At 32.9% G+C, this 20,177-nt stretch overlaps 1 long non-coding RNA gene across 2 annotated transcripts; it reads right to left on the bottom strand.

The window, feature by feature from the left end:
• Window positions 1–10,123: 10,123 nt before the first annotated feature.
• On the bottom strand, window positions 10,124–20,015 carry LOC114942249 (uncharacterized). Of its 2 annotated transcripts, none has more exons than XR_003821773.2 (4): window positions 19,881–20,015; window positions 19,220–19,366; window positions 18,497–18,632; window positions 10,124–11,199 (listed from the first exon to the last, which is right to left on the bottom strand). It is a non-coding gene; the product is annotated as an uncharacterized LOC114942249 (long non-coding RNA). The 2 variants fall into 2 exon arrangements; XR_003821774.2 differs by lacking the exon at window positions 10,124–11,199 and adding an exon at window positions 13,230–13,663.
• Between the last annotated feature and the right edge of the window lie 162 nt (window positions 20,016–20,177).

Here is a 20,177-nt window from a genome sequence, read left to right as displayed (position 1 = left end):
TAATAATATAAATAAATATCTTTTAAATAATTTTAAAAATAATTATTTTAAATATTATAAATCAAAAAAATTATTTAAATTTTTAAAAATTTTTTTATAAAATTTATTTATATTCAAATTTTATAATAATTTATAGAAAAAAAATTATTTCCCTACCTTTTTCACTAATTTATCATATTTATCTAATTCATTTATTTTTTAATCAATATATAATTTAAATAATTTTAAATTTAATAACATTTAATTTATATATTGACTAAAAAATAAATAGACATTTCCTACCACATTCACTAATTTATCATATTTATCTAATTCATTTATTTTTTATTTATTTAAAAAATCCCATTTTATAAATAAGTAAAATAATTATACAGACAATTTATTACATAAATTTTTTATAAATATAATAAATTTTTTATTAATATTTTATTTAATTATTATATAAAAATTTATATTTTATTATATAATTACGCACACGGATAAGAAATATTTTACATTTGCCCCATCCCATATAAAAATAAAAGTAATGGAAATTAAATTTTACATTATTTATACTAGTTATTAGAGGTAGTTAATACATGAAAATCATATAAGATGAATTCTGTACATCGATTAGCATAATATAATTACAAGTCAATAAATGATTTTGTTAATATATTATTTGAATAAAATTAAAAAAATATAAAAACAAAAAGAAGAAAAAAATTTAAATTTCTTCATTCTTTGTTTTCTTCTTCTATTAATTATTTTTCTATTATTTGAAATAAAAGATGTATCGTACGTGTGTAATAGATTAAATAGATAGATAATTTATATAAATATATAATATACGGGATCAGAAATCTTACTTCGATTCGTAATGCTGCCATTCCACAATTTTCATTTTTTTTTTAAAAATAACGACAAAAAAAACGGACATACAGAAAAATTATTTCACATGCATAAAGACACAATTAAATTCTGCAATCAAAATCCTAATTTTTTATTTACCAGAGCAGATAAAGGCACATTACAGTCGCACTAGAAAAGAATTTTATATAAAAAAAGTTGAGAGTCTCCTAGAAGACGATTTTACGTATACCATAGTTAAAAACAAACCTTTAACAAAAATAGAAAAAGACCCTCAATATTTTTTTAAAAAAAATGGTTGAAAAAAGCTTCATCAACAAAAAAAAATATTATTTTATTTTCAAAACGACTCCTTTTTCCCCAAAGTTTTGGGCTCCCCAAGATCCAAAGGAAAATTCCTTTTAATTAAAATTTTTCCCAAAAATCTTTCTAAAAAAATTGTTTTTTTCTTTTTAAAAAATTTTTTAAAATGCCTTCCAGGCGGACATTTTTTGAAAAACATTTTTTTAATCAAATTTAAGGGGGGAAAAATAAAGATCCGACAAAAAATTCATGGAGTTTTTCTTTTTAAAAGTTTCCCTGATCTTGCTTAAAATATCAAAATAGATGGCTTTTATAGAGTCACACACAAAAATTCCCAAAATAATTCATAGGTTTGATAAAATTTAATTAAAATTTTAATTTTTTTCTTTTAACTAATTCAAAAAAATTTATGGGGGCTCTTTGGGTTTCCCCCTTTTCCATCATTTTCCCAAAGTCTGGGATTGGAAACTCAGTTTGAATTTAAATTTCAAAAGACTTTCTTTTTCCGTTTGTAGAGACATTATTTTTCATTTCCCTGACAATATTTCATTTTTTAACGAATTAAAAAATTTTAACGATAGCTAAATTTTTCATTGGAAAAGGGGAAACGTTTTATCTTTTTTCTAATGAAAAAATAAATAGTAAAAAAATTTTTTTGATTGGTATCACAAAAAAAATTTCGGTAGATTACTTTTATTTTTTTAAATATCCGATTTTCAAAAAGGGAAAATTTATAACTGGTGATGGTTTATTTCTTCAATCCCATTTCACAAAAAAATTAGAAAAAGCTTTAACATTTTTCTTTCCCGGTTATCCCTTTTTATCTAATTTCACAAAAAAAAACGCAGTTTAAAAAAACTTTCCCAACAAAAATTTTAAAGCTAAAATAACAATTAAACAATATAAAAAATCTTACAAAATTAAAATTTTTCATACCATATTAAAATCAATTCTGAGAAGTTGCTTCAGCAAAAAGAAACCTGACTAGGTAGAATCGTTCATTAAAAAATTAAAATGCTTATAAAATTCAAAAGGCAAAAAAATTTCCCCCCCAAAATTAACGTTTTTTACAAAGAATTGCAAGTTTTGACCCCAATGTCGGCAGCAAAAAACATTTGGGAAAAGGGACTTAAAGAAAAAAAAAAATTTAATTAGACCTGTAACATTCGGTTACACGGAAACATTTAAACAACCAACAAATTTTTCTGGGGCAAAATTAAAAATTTTGGGTCTGAAAAGAAATTCCAAACCCCAAAACCTTCCCTGCTAGCGCGCACCCCCCAATTATTTATAAATTTTTTTATATTTTTTTTTTTCCAAAAAACGATCTTTTTTCCCCCTGGGAAAAATCCACTGATTAAAAAATTTTAAAATTTAAAAATTCTTAATATTTTGGCTATATTGGGATGAAAATCCGTAATTCCCCCGGCCAAGGGTTTCCCCACCAGTCCCTGCGACCCAAAAAAAGCAATTTTTTTAAAATATTCTATTATTATTCCTTTCAAATTATTGGGAATTTTTACAAAACCACTCAATGGGTCTTCCCCATTTTAAAAGGGGGTCAGCCAATCAAACGCGCCTAGACCAACCGGGCGCATATTTTAACCATCCCCTAACTGAACCCAAAAGGGGTGCCCCAAAAATTTGAAATTAAAAAAAAAAGAATTAGGGAAAAAATAATAAATTAAAATAATTTATAATATTTCAAAAAATTGAATGTTGGGGATAAAGCTTAACATCTTAAAAAAGGGGTTTACCTTTTTGAAAAAATTATATGAAATTCCTAAATCTCTAGCCATTGATCTGAAAACGCCTTTTTAAATCGGGCTTAATTGTAACTATTTCTAAACCCCTTCCCTTCTAATTTTAATAACCCCATCAAAATGTTTCAAAAATTTTGTTTTTAAAGATAACTAAATAAAAAAATTACAAAAGGGTTTTTGTAAATAAAATTAAGGAAAAGGCATATTTGTATCATGAAATCGAAATTAAAACCCCAACTCTCACCCACATCGTGGAATTTTGTAATCGATATTTAGAATTCTCAGCACCCCCGTTTAACTTTAGCGAAATTTTCCCTTTTAAAATTTTATCCTAATTTTTAAAAGTAATTAAAAAAAAATTAATAATTTACGTTCCCACTCTAAAAATAACTTCTATGCGCAAACCTCCAAATCCTTTTAAAATAATCATTTGTTTAAAAAAATATTCCTTTTTTTTAAGGCGACCTAATTTAGTCTTTGTGGGCCCCGAAACCCTCGCATTCCCCCCCGAGGGCCTTGGAATTGTATTTGGGCCCCAAAACTTATTTACCCCCCTCCAAACCGCACGCCTCGATACCCTACGCCCCGAACCCTATGCACCATAATTCTCCTTTTGGAACCCCTTTCCTCCCGACTTTTCCCTTGGCTTTTTCCCCTTTTTTTCCCACATACACTTCACCAGCTCAAATCGTTACAAGGAACCCCCCCAAAAGGCGCAAAATAAAAGATTTTTTTCCCATTCGAGGGGGTTTTAAACCCTGCGGCCCCCCCAAAAGCGGGCATTTAAATCGGGTTTTACGACCCCAGATATGCATCTTTGTGTCCCCTTAATTTCTATACAAAATTTGTCCCGGGGTTCGCTGTCACGACGTTACTTTTTTTTTTTATTTTTTATCGCTCATGGTTGAAAGAAAAAAAAGTTACAAAAAAGAATTTAACCTTAGAAATTTTGGGACCGTTTCGAACGGCACCCGACCCAGGTCTTCTAAAAAGGGGGGGGACGAGGTGAAATCTCAAGCGGTATAAAAGTTCACCAAATAAAAGGAAGTCCTTTCAACTACAAAAATCCTCTAAAATTTTTGCAGAGAACTAACCTATTAAAGTCGGCTAATAAAAAAAATTATCATTTTACTATTTTTTCCCCTGGGCCCTTCTTTCTCATTTTTTAATCGGTCGAGCATGCAAAATTTTTTTTCCCCCCTTCTGTTTCCCCCCCCCATTTTTTTATAATCGTCGAACGGAAAAATTGTTTTTCCCCCCTTGATATTTCCACCTTCTCATTCTTTTTATCAAAGCAGTAAAAAAATTTTTTGTCTTAAAACCCTTGATTTTTACCTTTTTTCCCTCTATTCTTTTAATCCGAGCATGAAAAAATTTGTTTTTGCCCTTGATGTTTTTCCCCCCCCTTCTTTCTCTATGTCGACATCTGTTTTTCTTGGTTTAATGTTTAAAAAATCTTTGGCACGCGTTCATTTAAAATTATTTTGCGCCCCTTTTCTTTTTTTTTAAAATTTTGACATATACAGGGGTTTTTTAAAAAATATGCGAATTTTGTTTTTTTTCAAAAATTATTTATTTTTCTAATATCTTTTTTCCCCCTTAAAAAACCCCCCCACCAGAATTAACACTTGTCCAAAATTTTTTTTTCAACTAAAACCTTCAAAAACTTTTTTTGTGTTTGTTCCCGTCTCGATCTTCATGCCTTTTTTATCCCTCAATCAGGAGCGGGGGTTTTTCGGGGGCCTCTTCTTTTTGGGGAAAAGAAAAAAAAGGGGCCGATCGGGATACGGGGCTCGGCATTTTAGGGGGGTTTTTTGGGGCCAAAATTCGCGCACAAGAACGGGGGTTAGCAGGGCGTTAATGGGTAAAACCTTTTTTTTTTTTTCCACAAACCGGGGGGGCGTTTCTGGGGGATTGCTTCGCGCAATTCGAAACTCGGTAATTTCTTTTGACCTTTTTACCCCTGGGCAAACCATGTGCCCCACCCCCTGCAATCAAAAAAAACTGTAAGAAAAACCTTCACTTTGACTAATTGGCACTTTTTTTTGGGTTTTTTGGTCGTGGGGCCCTTTCCCTTTTGGGATTTTGAGTTTTGTTTCCACGCAAACCAAACCCTATTCGCCCCTTTTTATGACCCTCTGGAGCAAATTTGGGTAGTCGCGGACAGAGTCCAACATCTCCTGAGCAATGTTAATGCGATGCTGTTTTTGGTCGAAATTGAGCAATTTTGGTACGAATTTCGCGGCGACCCGTGTCATGCCCAAATCATCGGTAAAAATCGAATGGCACGAGCCAATCGATATGTTTAGGTCCTCAGCAACTTCTCTAACGGTGATTCGACGATTGACCAATACTATTTTCTTCACTTCATCAATGTTTTCGTCTGTTGTTGACGTGCTCGGGGCGTCCGGCACGCTCTTCGTCGTTCAACATCTTCTCGGCCCTCGGAAAACATTTTGTACCACCGATAAACGTTGCTTCGGTCCAATGGTAGCTTCACCATATGCCACAGTCAACATTCGGAATGCGTCCGCGCCACTTAATTTTGTTTTTCACACAAAATTTGATGAACAGATTCTTTGATCCATTTTTTGGAATAGGCAAAAATCGAAGACGAGCCAAAACACGTGCAAGCAAAGCAGCTGTCAAAAATTAACTGAACATTCAAAATGGCCGTACTTGTCGGCATAAATGAGAAACATGAGTACCAACATAACGCCACAAAAAAATCAAAAATCGAATATACGTAACCCGCGGAAATTCAAAATTCGCGATACTTTTTGAACACACCTCGTAGTGCTGCTCTTGATAATTTTGCGCCTTCTTCCTCTATTCTTTTATAATCGTCGGGCACTGCGTTCTGCTCTTGACAATTTTGCGCCTTCTTTCTCTATTGTCGAGCATCTTTTTTTCGTCTCGTCAATGCTTTAATAATCATTGAGCACTGCGTTCAGTTCTTGATTATTTCGCGCCTGCTCTATCTATTCTTTTATAATTATCGAGCAGTACAGTGCTGCCCTTGATAATTTTGCGCCTTCTTCCTCTATTCTTTTATAATCGTCGGGCACTGCGTTCTGCTTTTGACGATTTTGCGCCTTCTTTCACTATTGTCGAGCATCTTTTTTTCGTCTCGTCAATGCTTTAATAATCATTGAGCACTGCGTTCAGCTCTTGATTATTTCGCGCTTGCTATATCTATTCTTTTATAATCATCGAACAGTACAATTCTGCCCTTGATGATTTTCCCTCATTTCCCACCATCGAACTTCCTTCACCTCCCGAGAACTACCCATTTATCTCCCCTTACTACATAAACCAAATAAACACTCTGATTTAGACGCATTCTAACTCCATTGTAGATGAGCAACCGGAAAGCTAAAAAACAAACGGCGAAATAACGAAACCATCGAGCCGGCGTAAAGACCCGTGCGAAGCACGTAGCCGCGTGCCTGCGTTGGTTAACACGCGAACCGTTTGCCAATAAACCTCGCATCAAAACAATCGAGACGGTTTTCGTTCCCTCGATACATATTGCGCAGCTTCTGGAAGACTAACATTTCTCCTAATTCTACCAACTCACAATCAGCTTTAACACCCGCGTCTAACAGAATTAAAATTGAGCCTACGGAAGGCCACACTCCAGATCTACCGGCAGCCGCTTCAGACCTATTAACTTACCTCGAATAAATAGGAAATCTAAACCTAAAGAAGATACCTCACAAGGAGAGTTATCACCTATTGATTTAAGTACGAGACTAAAGGACCAATTACCAGAGAACGATATGCAAATAGACTAATACACAGCCTATTTGCAAAATTAAATTAAGTACATTTGTATATTCATATAAAATATCTAATAAAATGAAATAAAACTACCTATTTGTTATTTCAAATGAAACCTAAATTTTTGGATAAGACTGTACAAAACCTCAGGAAAATAGGTCTTTATTCTATTATTGATATTATCATTGGACTATTAATTGACTTAGCTACGGGATTAATAGATGTCGATTTGTTCGCAGTCCTTGTAGAAAATTTTATATTCCCAAAGGGAAATTAAGGGTCGACAGGTCGGCCGGCAAACTCCGAATTGATGTTGGAGACCTCGCGCGGTGACAACGCGAAACTCCGATTTTAGTGTTGCCAACGCCGAGAAACCAATTCTCGGGTTTTATGTAGTGGTGCATGTCTGTACACGTACATACACTATTGCATTGCTCACGCGGACGCACCGTAGAGAGACAAGGACCGATAATCACGTGTTCTCCTTGTTCCTCTACCGTGCCGGTATACGCGAGATGCCGCCTGAAAATGCTTTCTGGCCTTCCGTAGCAGAAGGCAGTAGCGTAGCAAGGCTAATAAGCACCCACTTTTTGGAAATTGTATATATGGTTATGCACATATGTGCGTATATATATATACAGGGTGATTCAGGAGGAAAGGTAAAGATTTTAGTGGGTGATAGTATAGGCAAATACGAACAAAAAATGTCCTATTAACATGTGTCTTATTTTTATAATTATGAATACTGCTGCTCTCATAAAAGAACGTCAAGATGACCTCAGAAGAGCTACACGTAGTACAGTCAAAAGAATTAGAAAGTGTATTGAAGTCGGAGGTGGCATTTTTGAAAATCAACTTTGAACTTAGTCATTTTCGTCTACTTTTGTTTGTGCCTTTGACTTTTTTCTGCTGTGAGTGGTTTATTGTAACCAATAAAAATAAGACACATGTTAATAGGACATTTTTTGTTCGCATTTGCCTATACTATCACCCACTAAAATCTTTACCTTTCCTCCTGAATCACCCTGTATATATATATATATATATATATATATATTTATTATATAAGATATATTGATTATTCTTGATTTCTTTTTGATTATTGATGCTATTGTATAATTTGCTCCAAATACTTATAACGTGAAAGAACGTTGAGTAATGTATAATCAATGCAAGGATGTTCAGTATATCATCCAGTATATAAATTAGAGTTCAAATATATCAATATCAATTTTTTTATAATATATATATATATATATATATTAAAATATAGAAAAATGATAAAAAAATATATTTCGGCGATTTAAAAATTTTTTAATATATTGAAAATATTTTTACTACATACACTATATATAAGTGTAAAATAATTCAGAAAATAAATTTAAAAATAAATTTAATAAAAATCTACATACCAGCTGTGTGCATGTGTGCAATTGATTTATTACTTGAAATTTATTTACGGAATTATTTTGCATTTATATATTTATAGTATGTGTAGTTGTAAAATGATTAAAATATTTTCAATATCAAATTTTTAAGTTTATCGCCTATATAAAAAATATATTTCTATGATTTTCTATATTCCAATATATTATAAAAAAATTGATATTAATATATTTGAATTCAAGTTTTTATGTGATTAAATAGTCTTGCATTGAGCCATCATACGTTACTCGTAAGTTCTTTCACGTCATAAGTACTTATGTAGCAGAGAGAAAGAAATGAGAGTTATACAATGTAACATCAATAATCTTATATATTATAATCTTATATATTATATATATATATAATATTTCATTTATTTATAAAATACATTTTATAAATAAGTAAAATATTATACAGACAATGTACAAGATGTTCAGTTTGTGCCATAACAAGCTTCAATCAATAATTATTACTCCAATGAGTATAATTCACAATAATTTTTATATAATATAATAAGTATTTGAATATATAAAAATATTTTAAAAATTTGTTTTAAAAATTAATTGAAAAAGAATATTTAAAATATTCTTTTCCTCAATTAATCTTAAAAAAAATATTTTTAAATATTTAAAAATATTTAAAAATACTATATATTATATAAAAATATAATTGTTGATTATTATATTGGATTATTAATTGAATAAAGCTAGAGCTTTTAATATGGCAGTAGCGTTTTTTTTTGTTTTTTTTTTTAAGTGGGGGAAACCTTCAAAAGGCATCCCGGTTTTCCGGAGTAGTGTGAGATTCTTACTCACTGAAACCCCCACTATACATACGTTACCTGCTACAATATAATGGCGTTGATTCAAAGATATCCACGCCTCTTTATTGAAAGTGATCCGCCCTTCAGACTCTAAATCTCTAAATCTATCTGCAACAAACAACTCTATGATGCATAAAGATAATTAAATAAAAAAATTATTTATTATAAAATCTAAAAGAAAAACAATGTAAATTATATAATATTAAAATATTAATTACTTAAAATAATAATTACTTAAAATTATAAATAACTTATGCGTAACATATATTTTTGGACTCCTAAATAAAAAATATATTATATTATTTGCAAAAAATAAGATAAAATATTTTTTTATAAGAGTTTTAACAAGGCTCTGTAATATAAATATAAATTTAACGTATAAGACGGGCAACAAGAGCCAAATCGCGGATGACAATGCGTTATCCTAACGAAACTAAATAATTTTCCGTTAGAATTAAATACCGATGCACAAGGCACCAAATTTTATTTGGACATGGCCAAGATTTTAAAATATGAAATAATCTCATATTTGAGATTTAATTTCAATACCCCCTTTAACCCCCCTACGGAAAATAAATAAATGAATGCAAGAGAAAAATATAGATCCGAAAATCGCTGAATCGGGAATCGAACCCGAGACCTTTCGCTTGCCGGGCGACTGCTCTTCCTATTTTTCTCTTGCATTCATTTATTTATTTTCCGTAGGGGGGTTAAAGGGGGTATTGAAATTAAATCTCAAATATGAGATTATTTCATATTTTAAAATCTTGGCCGTGTCCAAGTAAAATTTGGTGCCTTGTGCACCGGTATTTAATTCTAACGGAAAATTATTTAGTTTCGTTAGGATAACGCATTGTCATCCGCGATTTGGCTCTTGTTGCCCGTCTTATACGTTAAAAATATTTTTTATTCGAATAGTCTCAACTGCTCTTTTAGCTGAATGTTTAGAAGCAATGAAAAAAATCGAGGATTTACGAAAAATTTAAGTACATTTCTAGGATTTTTTTATATGATATAAAAAAAATATATGGTATATAAATTATCGTAGAGTTTGTAAGGTTGGGGAACGCTCCTTCAAAAGCGCCTTCAATCCCTTAGGGGACGAATAAAGAATTGAATGGTATATAAATTGATTTTTTAATTTTTTTATTAATTTTTAATTACACACACACACAAATAGATTCTTATTATTTAAAATAGTTTTTATTTTTGTTCTTTATTTACATATGCATACATATACAAAAAAATAAAAATAATATGATAGCCTTTTTGCTGACATTATCTTTCAATATTTGCATCTGTGTGCTCACGTATTAGTGTTTGTACCTACATGGACGCTACTACATATGCGATGTAAGAGAGACACAGATGGAATGATGCTCTCTTCTTGTCAAGCAGTCAGCATGTTACCACAGAAATTTCCCCTGCTCCTTATAAATCTAGTGAGAATCTTATCGTCCAGATATTTCATAAAATAAGTGACATAACTTCGTGAATTTTTTTTTAATATATTCTTTATATAATAAAGCAGTCCTCTAAAAGGCCGGATATTACATTTTCGCTCTTAAAAATTTATAATAAATAAAATACGGACTCGCGGCTAACCTAACCTTACCCGTTCCTAGCTGCGCATTCCCCCAAGTTTATTAAAAATTTTTATTTTTATCTTTTTTTTTATAAAATAGCTCTTTAGAGGACTACAAATGAGCTTACTGATTAAGAATATCCTAAATTTAATCCTAGATTCATTCAATATTTTGGCTAATATCTGGAAAATAAGAATCTGTAATTCCCGGCCGGCCGATAGGCGTCTCCACCATGTCGCCTGTCGACCCTTAAGAGTAGAAATTATAAGATATCCCGAGGACAATTTTGATCCCTTTTTCTAAATTATAAATGAACTGCACAATTGTCGGTAGAACTATAAACGAGTTTATGTTAAAATTGTTATTCAAAGCATTAGTTGGCGTCATTTGTGATTTTATGACGGACGATTTGACCGCCGACGAAATAATCTCCATTTTAGAAAACTTCAAGAATCTTACACGAGGTTTCGCCACGCCTACTAGTGACTTAAATTCTTCATCCTAGAGCCTTTCCATCCCCTAGATCTCCAACATCAGTCCTAGCTCTCGGCGTCCCTGAGGTATAGCCGGTGAAAGTAAGTTGCCCCACAAAAAATAGAGAGCGCCCTCTTTTCTCCCTAGCCTAGGCGTAGGAAGAGAAAAGGAACCATCGTCCGGACGTGACACCCTAAAGAATGAAACGGCTGTGATTGACCAGTCTTACAACTACGGATGTTATTAAACCCGATTAGGATAGTTGGTCCTTTGTGAAAATTATTAAAGATAAAAACATTGACGATAGAGTCAGGTTATGATTTCGTTGGACGTGATTTCACTTTTCACTAACACCCCGTGGGAATTAATTAAGATAGCAATAGAAAACCGATGGAAGGACATTTCATAATTTACTACGTTTAACCTTGCACAGTTTTTACACGCGATCGACACTGTTATGTGCTCAATTAGTTTTGTTTTTGACGGTAAATTTTACAAACCGATTTTCTGTTCTCCTATGGAGTCTCCTTTGTCTCCAATTTTGTCCGACATGGTTATGGACGATTTGGAATCATATAGTTTGCGTCAATTGGATTTCGAACCTTCTTGTTATTTTAGGTACGTCGATGATATTTTTTCAATTATTTCGAAAGTAAAAATAGAGGATATGCTTAGCATTTTCAATGCTTTTCACACTTGACTTAAATTTACATTTGATTTAGAGAACAATTGTTCTCTGAGTTTTTTAGACACAAATGTTATACGTATTGGTGGCAGATTAACGACTAATTGGTTCCGTAAACCTATGTTTTCAGGTCGATATATAAATTTTCTATCGAATCACCCGATGAGATATAAACTTAGTGTGATCACACGCCTAGTAGATAAAGCTATTTTACTCGTTGACCTTATGTTTCACGAAGAAAACATTAATATAGTTAGAGGAATTCTTCGTAATAACTGTTATCCATTAACGATTATAAATAAAAATAATTATAAAAGACGTAGAGCGATTAAATTTGGCGGTAATCTTAGCTCATTAAACCGTAATAAATTTGATGCGCGAACTTGTATGGTGTTGCCTTACATAAGAGATTTGAGCGAGAATATTACGCGTTGCATTAATAAAAATGGAGTTGGTGTACTATATACTGTTCCAAAAAAATTAAACACATTGATAAAAAGAAGAAAAGATAGGATAGACAACTTAAAAAGAACCGATGTCGTGTATAAAATTGAATGTGCGAATTGTGATTCTACTTATATTAAACAGACAAAGAGACATTTAGAAACGCGCATCAAAGAACATAGAAATAATATCAAAAGAGACACTACATTGCATTCAGTCGTTAGTTTGCATCGGACTTGCAACGATCATGAGTTCCGTTGGGATTCTCCGGTGATCTTGCATCAAGAAAAACAAACAAGAAAAAGAGAAATTGCAGAAATGTTTTATATAAAAAAACAACGTAAAAGCATTAATTTACAGAAAGATACGGAGAATTTTAGTGGGATTTATGATCGTGTTCTTGACGCTATTTAAATTATTTTTATTTTTACCTATTTATTTATTTATTTGACTTTGTTATAAGGTTTTAAATTGCAAAAGACACATTAGTTTTGTCTCTATTTTCTTAACGCGTAGTGACTAAGATTCTTGCTAACTGTTAACATCTATTTATTTCTTGCTTACTTCTGTCAGTTCTACATTGTTCGTCAAAACAATGGTGAATATTGTCGGTGGTTTGCAGTGAATTTGATTTACTGTATTAATTTGGTATGTAGCATATTTTTGTATTTGAATGTATAATTATTTGTAGCAATAAAGTGTATTGAAATTATAATTATTATTATTTTTATGTAACTTTTTATAGATTTACTTGAAAAGGGCTGCAATGACAGCCGAAACGTTGTATTTCAACTAATTATTTATAATAAATCATTGCCAGTTTGGTCGACTTTTAACTTTGAGGAGAGATTTTTATTATTAGTTTTAATAAACAATTTATAAACAATAAATAACATCTATTTATTTCTTGCTTACTTCTGTCAGTTCTACATTGTTCATTAAAACAATTGTGAATATTGTCGGTGGTATGCATTGAATTGGACTTATTGTATTAATTTATTATGCATTTACGTTTGGTATGTAACATGTTTTTGTATATGAATTATTTGGCGATGAAATATTTGTATTAAAATTATAATTATTTTTATGTAACTGTTTATAGATTTACTTGAAAAGGGCTGCAATGACAGCCGAAACGTTGTAGTTTAACTAATTATTTATAATAAATGAATGCCAGTTTGGTCGGCTTTTATCATTGAGAAAAGATTTTTATTAATTATTACTGGCGGACCTTAAGGATTATTATTTGTAAAATGTTCTTATTAATTTTATTGTTATGATTATTGACCGATGCCGGGCTCACCGGGTCCACTTGGTAGAGACAGAAATTTACCCAGGGCCGACGGTCTTTAACAGTACCTCGTCAGTGGCTATGTATATACGACATAGATATATATAATAGATTGCGCGTTCTTAGGAGTCAGCTGAAGCACGAACTAAAGGACAGAGATAGTCCGAAAGTCGTGCTCTCTCCCTCGCACACCGAGAGTGGACCTCCATCTATTTAACAGAGAGAGTGGATCTCCATCTATTTAGCAGACAAATTTTATATTTCCTTATTATCAGTTATGCCAATCGCTTGGGAATTGTTTGGGCACATTTAGGAATAGATTCTCGTAGTTTCGGAAATATTAGTTCATTTATTATTAATTAAAATAAATTGACCGTATAGTCAGCAGACAATAATTCGAAAAAACATTTTTTTTTAATTAACGTAAAATTATTTGGAAAACACGTCTGTAATAGTTTTAACGTTTGGGAAATAATTATTTCACTTGGAAATCAAGTTTAAAATACGCTTAATGGACATCGATTGGACAAATTTTATATTTTTTATTATTTATTTTTATTTTTTATTTTTTATTACTGCTATCGTTTGGAAATTATTAGAGTAAATTTAGGAATATGTTTGCATAATTTAGAAACTCATATTTTATTTATAATTAGAGAAAATTAATTGAAAGCGAATAGTTAGCAGAAATAACTTTTAAAAAATCTTTTTTTTTACTTTAATTGATATGAAATTATTTGGGAAATGCGTCTATATAATGTTTTCAACATCTGGGAAATAATAATTTAATTTTGATTTTGTCGCGAAAACAGTCAAGAAATATTTTATAAAAATAAAAGATTCACACAAATTAGTTTTATATAAGATGGTTTCATAAAAGTTATAAAATCAATTAAAATATACTTCTCGTACAAGAACCAATATTACAATATATTGATTAAATGTTAGTATTGACGATAAAGAGCAAATACAACAAAATCAGTTTTAAAAGGTTTTTAACCCTTAGTCCCAACGGTTCTTTTCGGCACCTTTAATCCCGACTCATGGGTCGTTTGCGTCTTTGCGTTATTTGGATCAGTAAAAACGCTTTAAAAAATCTGAAGAAATTCATGGAGCTTCTTGCAACCTTCAACTTGAAGTCCCAATCATAATATTTCGATAAAAATTATTTTTTTATATAGTTTGTTATTAAGAAATGGAGGTACCTAAGGAAAAATCACTTGTTCGTATGGGTCGCAAACGACCCATGAGTCGGGACTAAGGGTTAATATATATGTATATATATATATATATATATATATGTATATATAAGCATTGTTTTTATAAAACTTTGTTAATAAACATAAAGCAATATTTCTCATTTTAAACAAAAATGCAAAAACTTTTTTTAAATAGAAAAAAACCAGCATAAATATATACTATATACCCGGGTGTTTTCTGTAATTCGATCATTTAAATTAACTCTGTTGTTTGTAATGATACGAGAAAGTTACCAAAGGTAAATGTTTGTTTCCAAGGGACAAAAATTATATGTAACAAATGTTACTCAAGTCATTTTGTAAGAATTTAAAGTCATCGCCATTTTTTAAATGACGATTTTTTACATTGTCAAAGAAAAGGAAAAAAGAGGAGGAGATGGAACTGGACGGAAGAGGGGAAGGAGGAATTTAGGGAGAAGATAGGGGAAATATGGGGGAAGCAGAGGAATGAGCAAGAAGAGGAGGGTGTAGAGGGGGAGTGGGAGGAGAAGAAAAAGAAGAAACAGGAAGTGTTAGATAAGGGGAATGAGAGAGAAGGAAAGGAGAAGAAAGAAAAAAGGAGAGAGTGGTTTGATAGGGAGTGTAGAAGAGAGAAGGGGGAGGTGGCAAAGGTGTTGAAAAGGTGGAGGAGGATAGGGGGGAAAGGAGAAGAATACAGGAAAAGAAAAAAGGAGTATGAGAGATTATGTAGAAAGAAGAAGGAGGAGGAGAATGAGGAGTGGACGAAGAAAGCAATGGAAGCGAGGACGGAGGGGCAGGTTTGGGAGGTGGTTAGGAGGGAAAGGGGAAAAGGAAAAGGAGGAATGGGAGAGGGGATTGAGATGGAAGAATGGAACAGATATTTTAGAGATCTATTAGGAGGGGTAGAGTCGAGAGTGATAATGGGAGGAAGTAGGATGGAGAAGGAGAGAGGAGAAGATCAGATAGAAAAGGGAGAAATTAGGAGGGCGATAGGTAGGATAAAGGAAAGAAAGGCGGTGGGGGTGGATGGGATTCCGGGAGAAGTGTGGAAATTTGGAGGAGAGGGAATAGAGAAGTGGGTATGGGAGATATGCAATAGGATATGGAAGGGGGAGGGGTGGATAAGGGAGTGGAGTAAGGGGCTGGTGGTGCCAATTTTGAAGAGGGGTGAGGGAAAGGAGGTTTCGGAATACAGGGGGGTAACTCTGACACCGTCGTTATACAAAGTATATGCGACGGTGTTGGCAGAGAGATTGAAGAGAGAGATAGAGGAAAAAGGGATGTTACCACCGAATCAAACGGGGTTCAGAAAAGGGATGGGAACGGTGGATAATATCTATGTACTAAATTATTTAATAAACAGACAAATAAGTAGGAAAGGAAAGCAAATGGTACTACTGTTTGTGGACCTGAGAGCAGCGTTTGATTCGGTGGACAGAGTGAAGTTGATGGCGGCGTTAAGAGGGAGGGGGGTGAAGGAAGAGACGGTGAGGAGGTGCGAGGAAGTGTTAGGAGAGATAGGGTTCAGGGTTAGAATAGGGGAGGAGGTGGGGGAGAAGTTTTGGACGGGGAGGGGGGTGAGACAGGGATGCCTACTGAGCCCACTTCTGTTTAACATGTTGATGGCGAACTTGGAGGAGGAAATGAAGAAAGGGAGATGGGGGGGTGTGAGGTTAGGAGAGGGCAAGGTTTATACGTTAGCGTACGCGGATGACGTGGTGCTGTTGGCAGAAGATGAGGGGGGGATGAGGTGCATGATGGAGAGGTTAGGGAGATATCTGGAGGGGAAGGGACTGGAATTGAATGAGAAGAAGTCGAAGGTGATGAGATGCAGGAAAGGGGGAGGGAGGTTAAAAAAGGCTAGTTGGTTTTGGAAGGGAAAAAAATTAGAGGAGGTGAAGGAGTACAAGTACTTAGGATATGTGATTCAAAGGAATGGGGGGCAAGAGGGACAGGTAAGGGACAGAATAAAGAGAGGAGCAGCAATTATGGGACAGGTATGGGGAATAGGTAAGAGGAGATTTGGGAATAATTGGGGGAGGAGGTTGTGGCTCTTCGATGCGTTAGTATGGACGGTTTTAGGATACGGGGTGGAGATATGGGGATGGGAAGAGAGAGAGGGATTGGAAAGGATACAAGAAAGGTATCTGAGATGGATGTTAGGAGTGGATTGGGGAACGCCTGGATATATGGTAAGGGAGAAATTGCAAAGGGAAAAGATAAGGACAAGGATGGGAAGAAGAGCATGGGGATATGAGAGAAGGCTAGAGGAGGGTAAGGGAGGATGGTTGGCGAGAATATGTTTGGGGGAGATTAAAGAAAGGGCAAAGAAAGGAGGGGAATTGTCAGAGTGGGAGAGAGAAAGGAGGGAATTCTTTGAGGGTAAGGGGATGGTATTAAGGGAAATAGAGGAAAGAAGAGAAAAGGGGGAGTTCAGATGGGAAGAAGTTGAGGAATGGGATGGAAAGGAGCAGAGGGAAGAGAGGGTAGGAAAAATGATGAAATCGGAATACAATAAGTGGTACAAACAGATTAAAGGGGAGGGGATTCCGGGCTATTTGAAGAAAGGGTGGGCGGAAGGTAGGTGGAGGAGGATGGCAAGGTATAGACTGGGGAATGAAATGAAGGGAAATAGGTATTGGGAAAAGGAGGAGGATAGGAAGTGCAGGATATGTGGGAGAGGGTTAGAGACGTGGGAGCATGTGTGGGAGGAATGTATGGATTGGGGAAGGGAAGAGAGCTGGCAGGAAATGGTAAAGGAGATATTAGGAGAGGAGGGAGAAGGGGAAATATGGTTAAAAAGGTTAGAGAAAGCAAGAGGGGAAGGGGAGGGGGAGAAGGAGAAGGAGGAAAAAGGAGGACAGGGGGATGAGAGAGGGTAGGAGATGAGGGGAGAGAGAAAGGGGGAGAGTGAGTGTGAGAGTGAGTGTGAGAGAGAGAGAGGGAGAGAGAGGAAAGGAGTGGAAGAATAACGGTAACCGGAAGCGGAGGTCCAACATAAGCTAAGTAGAATATAAGATTGCGTAGGTTAAGTTAAGTTAGGATAAGAAAGGTTAGGGAAAGGCGGACGTGTGTGTGTGTAGGTAGGGCAGAAATGCGAGAAAAGATGAAAAAGGCGGCGAAAAGGAGAGGCGTGGCGAAAATTGGATAATATGTAATTAGGTTAAGTTATAGGTATAAGTATAGGTTAAGGAAAAAGTGTAAAGGAAGGAATACAGGTTTGGGAACGCTCCTTTAAAAAGAGAAAAAAGCGCCTTGTAATCCCCAATTGGGGCGGCAATAAATATATCTAAATCTAAATCTAGTATAATTCAAAAAAGATAAAAACAATGATAAATTATTGAATTAAGGCCATGTGTAACGAGCAATACGATATTATTTTATTATTTAGAGGAAAATTCTTAATTTGAAATAATAATTACACAAACGTTTCGAGCACTACTTGCTCCTCTTAACGTTTCGAGCACTACTTGCTCCTCTTCAGTGCGCAAAAAAATAGTGATAATAAATAACGATAATAAATAAATACATAAAATTCTAATAAAATCCGCAATACATAGTCAATATAAGTTATATAGTTAAGTCATAGTTATAACGCAAAATATATTTACAATGAATTGAAACCATTAAAATAGTTCGACAAAGTAAGACCCCAATTAGAAGCAGAATGATTCGTCCGGTTATTCATAAAATATTTTAGAATTCTTAATAAAAACTCGGAATAATAAAATAATATCGTATTGCTCGTTACACATGGCCTTAATTCAATAATTTATCATTGTTTTTATTGTCATACGAGCTTGAGCATTGGTATGTAATGGTTTGATTAGGTATCAAAAAAGATACTTACAAAACATTTACGAAGTGCTTCATCGTTCTTCAATACGTCGTTAAATTGGAGATATTCCTCTACGGATGTCAGTGGAAATTCAGGTATTAAATCTGCAGTTATTTCATCTGCTTCTTCATTTCGCGGAAATTTTTCTCTTAAAATGGCAAGAATATAAATATAAATTTTATATAAATTTTCTACTGCTTAACATTATCAACATATATTCTTTTCTTCCCTCTGAAATGTTCTTTTCTTTTTATTTTTTATTGAGTGCGGTTTATACGATTATATAGCTAGAGAAAATATTTTGACTCAAAGAAACAAAAGTATTTTAATAAAATTATTATCTTTATAAATCAATACATGTATGTATTGATTTATAAAGATAATATATATATATATATATATATATATATATATATAGTAAAAACCATTATATAAAAAAAACATTTGAAATAAAATAATTGTCGAATTTGATCACGACAATAATTTCAAAATCAATGCAAAAAATTACCACAATCATGCCAGAGTATTAATATATCTATAGCAAAAACATTGAAAAACTCTTTTTTGCAACTGATTTTTAAAAACCAAAATATATAGCTTTAAAATCTTGATACTTAAAACAAAGTAAACCCATCAATTATATATCGTAAATAAACATGCACAACATACAAAGCAACAATGTCCCATAAACAAGTTTGCTTGAAAACACAATGATAATAAGAAGAATTTGTATACCTGAACTCTTCGCTGTCTGAACTCAATTATTCGAAATGAAGAAAAACTTGAATAAAATCGCTAAGATTGGACCACAAGGACTTTCCATGTGTGACATTCTCAATATGTACAGCAACTTGTTTGTTCTTCATATTTAAACTTTGCTTCCTGAATAGATACAAAGATTAAATTATATAGCATTACTGATAACATTACTCAATAATGTAACGGAGTAATGTATTCTGCTACAAGTTCGAGGTTACTTGTAAGCAGATGGCAAAATAATAATTAATTTAGGCATTTGATGCAAAAAAATGTAATAATATAATAGCCGATTAAACTTAATGTGTATTCGCATATTATCGTTGTATATTAATGTAGACAGAAAACATACACCATTGCATATCAAATTTTTGATCTGTCTACAGTAGTCTACATTAAGATGCAACGACGATATACAGATACACATTAAGTTGATTTTGTCATTATATATCATTACATCTTTTTTGCATAAAATGCCTAAATAAATTCTTAATTTGCCATGTTCTTACAATTAATCTCAAACTTGCAGAATATTTTGTGTCACACATATTATATTATAATAAAATGTTATAAAAATATTTTTCATAATGCTTTATATATCTTTAAAAAAAGAATTTACATACAAGATAAAAGAGATTACCTAATTTAATCAAAGTTACGCTTTCGTTCTCCTCGCCCGTCGCCCATGCGGTCGCCCGTCACCCGTCGGCAGCAAAAATAATAGAGAATGTTCGGCTTGGAACCGCGGAATATGCAAATACATTTAGAAAGCATAATCCCGCGTAACTCAAATTATATAACACTAGTTCTTTAAGTATAATAAAATAATATATACAGTATTATTATTTATATAATTTAATTTAATATATGTCTATTATAAAAATCTTTTATATCACGCGTGCGCGTAAATGCCTATTTTGCGCACTGTTTTCCGTTC

This window comes from Nylanderia fulva, unplaced genomic scaffold (assembly GCF_048542155.1).
Source record: "Nylanderia fulva isolate GAGA-0341 unplaced genomic scaffold, ASM4854215v1 Scaffold81, whole genome shotgun sequence".
Classification (NCBI taxonomy): domain Eukaryota; kingdom Metazoa; phylum Arthropoda; class Insecta; order Hymenoptera; family Formicidae; genus Nylanderia; species Nylanderia fulva.
Note: the sequence above shows the minus strand (reverse complement) of the source record. Positions and strands in the feature narration are given on the sequence as shown.